A 5,036-nucleotide genomic window follows, 5' to 3' on the forward strand; every position below is an offset into this window, starting at 1 on the left:
GTTGTGGGCGGGGTTAGAGGGTGGGTCGGAATAGGTTGGGGGCGGGGCTAACGTGGGGCGGGTGTTGGTGGCGGGTGGGCGGGGCTAAGACGGGGTGGGGTGGGCGGGGTGGGTGGGGCAAGGCGAGACGGGGCGGGGCCTAGCGGAGGCCTCTAGCCTCGGGCTCCGAGAGGGTTCAGCCGGGGCCGTGCAGGTCCGGCGCCGCGCCTGCGGGGGCCGAGGCGGTGTCCGGGCGGGACGGGACGGGGCGGGACGGGACCGCAGGCCCGGCCCAGTTTGCTCGACTTCAGAGGCAATTGCACCTGGCTTCACGTCTCCAAAAGCCTTGAAAAAGGCCAGCGGACCTTGCAGGAAGAACCCTTTCCCCCGGAGGGCGGGCTGTCCCCCTAGACGTCCGGTTTTCCTCCCGCTCTCCATCGGGCCTCCCCTCACGGTGAAATTAGGTTGCTTCACCCGAACTTCCCGGCTCCTCGCCCTGGCGCTTCTCTCCTGCGTCGCTGGCGGTGCTGACCAGGTATCCGTCGCATTACCACCCCCGAGGTCTCCGGAGAGCCGCCTACTCCCAAAGCGCTCTGCCCAGCGCTGTGGGAAATGCAGATAAATTTATGCCTGGGCTCTGTCCGTATGTCTAGGTGAGAAAATAAGGCAAGGGTGCATAAAAATTAAGGGCCACTTGTGAAATGCTCTGGGAACGTTGGTAGAACCCAGGTGGTTGGGCACAGGTTCTGGAAGAGCTTTGAGAGAGGCGGACGGGAAATGGAAGAAAGGTGTCCATCTCAGACCTCAGAAAGTTTGCTCCGGTGAGGCTGTTGGCCCATCCTTTCCGAATTCCGAAACCATCCTTGGGCTCTAGCATTGTGATGGCGTGGGGCTTGAGAGCTTACTCAGGTCCTGCTAGCTGGCAGCCAGCTCCAACAAGTGCCTGGGGGAACCTGGGCAAGCTGCTTAACTCTTCTATCAACGGGCATAATGATAACCCTGTCCCCGGGCCATGGTGGCTAAAATCTTGCGCAAGGATCTGTCTGCCCCTCTCACTAGGCTGTGGGAAACAAAGGCAGAGGGAATGTAGATAAAATCAAATCTCTTTATAACCTGCAGCCCATCGACAAATATTTGAGACAGGCAGGTTATAACATTCCTCCAGGATCCTGAAAGTCTTCTTGAACATATGAAAGTCCTTTAAGGATTTCTTGACTTCCGGGGCGCCTGGGTGGCTCAGTCATTAAGCGTCTGCCTTCGGCTCAGGTCATGATCCCAGGGTCCTGGGATCGAGCCCCACAAGGGGCTCTCTGCTTGGTGGGAAGCCTGCTTCTCCCTCTCCCACTCGCCCTGCTTGGGTTCCCTCTCTCCCTTTGTCTCTCTCTGTCAAAGAGATAAATAAAATCTTAAAAAAAAAGAACTTCTTGACTTCTCCCAACCCCAAGGTATAAAATCACTTGCTCCTCGTAATCCTGGGGCAGCAGGGAGCAATGGCAGCACCTCCTTCTGCCCATGGGTCTTGTCCCCATGCTTTAATAAAGCCACCATTTTGCACCGAAGACATCTCAAGAATTCTTTCTTGGCCATCGACTCCAGACCCCACCACCAACAACATTCAAGAACTACATCAACTACACCAGGACAACCCCCAGGACAGGATTAGCCCCAGCCATACATTTCCGAAATGATGTATTGGATCTAGAATAACACCAGGGGGCCTTGGCACAGACCATCTGGAAGGGGACCTGCACACCCTTGGGCAGCCCCTATCAGGAGAGGTGAGGCAGGACCCCTCCTCCTGGTGCCCTTCCATTCTCCGGCGGGAAGCCTTAGGTGGAATGTGTGCCAAATCCATTTTAAGGAGGAGAGACATGTTCCCAAAGGTGCTCTGTCTGCCAATGTTCCCGCCCATGATGGAGAGGACGCTGCACACACTATACAGAGCAATTTCAGTCCCCTTCTTCTCATCTCTTGGCTTGGAAGCATTGCCCATGGGCCCACCAGTGCATGCCAAGCTGGTGGATTTCTGTGTCTGTCCAAATAAGAGTCTTCTATCTCAATAGCCTCCTTGGGGCACACAAATACTTAGAAAATCCTCGAGATTAAAGTTCTTTTTTTTTTTCCCAAAGATTTTATTTATTTATTTGACAGAGAGAGAGATAACGAGAGCAGGAACACAAGCAGGGGGAGTGGGAGAGGGAGAAGCAGGCTTCCCGTGGAGCAAGGAGCCCGATGTGGGGCTCGATCCCAGGACTCCGGGATCATGACCCGAGCCGAAGGCAGACGCTTAACCACCGAGCCACCCAGGCGCCCTAAGATTAAAGTTCTTTACGTTGAACCAAATCAGCTGCTTAGTCAAAAGACAAACGGCAAAATTGGGGGGGGGGGGGCGGGAATATTGGCAAGTCACATCAAAGACAAATCTCTTTGGTACATAAAGAGCTCTTACAATTCAATAGGAAAAAGACCAAAATAGAAAACTGGGCAAAGGCTCTGAAAATATGGTTTCCTGAAGAGGAAATACAAATGGTTTATAAACATATGACAGATTATGTACCCTCACTCAAAATGAGATAAATATAAATTAAAACTACACTTGGGGCACCCGGGTGGCTCAGTCGGTTAAGCGTCTGCCTTGATTTGGGCTTAAGTCATGATCTCAGGGTTGTGAGATTGAGCCCCCCATCAGGTTCCGTGCGGGGCATGGAGCCTGCTTAAGAATCTTTCACCCTGTCCCTCTGCCTCTCTCTCTCTCCCTCTCTAAAAACAAAAACAAAAACAAACTACAACAAGATACCACCTTGCGCCTATCAGATTGGAAAAAAAAAAGTGACAGCCGGTGAAGGCAAGGCTGTGTGGAAATAGACACCCTCCTTAGTTACCCCAGGAAGGTGAAATTGGCATGTCTCCTACAAGGGCAATATGGCAGTAACTATCAAAATCAAAATGCATATTGTCTTTGACCCAGTAATTCAACTTTTGTCATTCTTGCTGTATTTTATTAACTGGCCTCCTTTCTGTTATTCCTAATGCTGACATTTAGTGGCTTCGACTGCAATTTCATAAGATGAGGAATTCTTCCTAATTTGTCTTTTTGTTTTTGTTGCTATGGGTTTCGTAGTAACAAGGAATCAAGCCACTTCTGCTGGAGTTGAATCAGGAAATCATTAAACATCCTTTACGTGACAGTGAAATTTCATGCTGAATGTTAACAGCTCTTGCTAGAAAAGTAACAGGAAGTTTCAGCAGGTCAGCTTTATTTAGAATTGCTTTGATCAGAACAACATACATGTGTTGAGTGAAGTTGTGCAGTAAACTAATTTTTTAGAGATGAAGAAGTGGATTTAAAAAGGAAACCAGTTCATTCTTGATTTTTCTATTTATAAATGGGAATTTGGGGGAAGTGGTTATAAACTGGAATTTTCAGGGAATTTGAATGATGACTCACACTTTCAGTCTGGTAGGTTTTCAATCACTGATAACCTTATTTGGAGACGTGGTCATTTTATTTAGCATCTTAGCTCGATGAGAAGAACACAGAAGGACAGAGTAACCAAACAGGTGGTGAGGGAGATTTGTTCCCCCTTAATTGGGAATACTTAATTTCAATCCCCCCAGAAGATAATAGAAGCTGAAAGAAATTTTGAAAATATCAGATATGAGAGTTTCTCTGATTCCCAGGAAACGTGGGCTGGGGGGGCTGGATCTCAGACACTGAGAGACTGGGTCGTGGGATTGAGCCCCGCATCCAATTTGGGCTCTGCGCTCAGTGGGGAGTCTGCTTCAAGATTCTTTCTCTCCCTCTGTCCCTTGGGCTCGGCTGCTCACCTGACTCAGGTAGCAGGTAGAATCCCTCTGAAAGCATGCAGTCCTCAAGTTCTGTGTCCTGGTTTCGAATCTCTGGCATGTTCTCCCAGATATTTAGCCCAAGTACCTCTGTTCATCTGTCTCCCAAGAGGTGGGTTGGTGATGTTCCAACTCTAAAAAGAAAAGAAATGAGGGCAGAGGTGGTAAAGTAAATTAAACCATGGTATTCATACTACTTTTTTTTAAGATTTTATTTATTTATTTATTTATTTATTTATTTATTTATTTATTTATTTGGCAGAGAGAGAGCAAGAAAGCGCAAGCAGGGGGAGCGGCAGGCAGAGGGAGAGGGAAAAACAGATTCCCTGCTGAGCAGAGAGCCCCATCTGGGGCTCTACCCTAGATCATAACCTGAGCCGAGGGCAGACACTCAACCAACTGAGCCACCCAGTTGCCCCGGTATTCATACTATTGAACTAAGTTCAGAATAATCTCTGTTTTATCATTTAACCTATTTTCAATGTTAAAAAGAATTTGATGTACAATATTAGTTTTGTGATTTTAAGTCCAAGGGTGAATGAAAACTAAGGTGAACACATGGCAAGAAAGTAGCTAGTCATTGCTGTAGGCTTATGGTTTGAGAACCTTCTGTGGAATGCTAAACTACTTTACTTTGTTTCTTTACTTGATTCCAGAAAATAATGACAAATCACATAGTATGCATGACAGTTAAAAAGGTAAAATCATTAGCTCAGGTCATGATCTCAGAGTGGAGAGATGGAGCCCCACATCGGGCTCCACGCTCAGCTGAGAGTCTGCTTGAGATTATCTCTCTCCTTCTGCCCCTCTCCCTGCTTGTGTGCTTTCTCCCTCTCTAAAATAAATAAATCTTAAAAAAAAAAAAAAAGGGAAAATCAGAAATCTCCACCATCCTTATTTTCTAAAAAAAACCTATTGCCTAAAACTTCGGGGACTGTCTAATTCAACAGGTGTATTTTCTTTTTCTTTTTTTTAAAGATTTATTTATTTTGAGAAAGAGAGAGTGAGCAAGCACAGAGTGGGGCAGAGGCAGAGGGAGAGAGAGAATCCTGAAGCAGACTCCCCACTGAGCCCCGAGTCCACGTCGGAGTCCGACGTGGACTCGGGGCTCAATCCCATGACCCTGAGATCATGACCTAGGCCAAAAATCAAGAGTTGGTTTCTTAACCGACTGAGGCAACCAAGGGCCCCTTGGCTCCTCTTTTGAGCTG

This window comes from Mirounga angustirostris, unplaced genomic scaffold (assembly GCF_029215605.1).
Source record: "Mirounga angustirostris isolate CCGP_5_RB_7025 unplaced genomic scaffold, mMirAng1.0.hap1 SCAF_12, whole genome shotgun sequence".
Taxonomy (NCBI): domain Eukaryota; kingdom Metazoa; phylum Chordata; class Mammalia; order Carnivora; family Phocidae; genus Mirounga; species Mirounga angustirostris.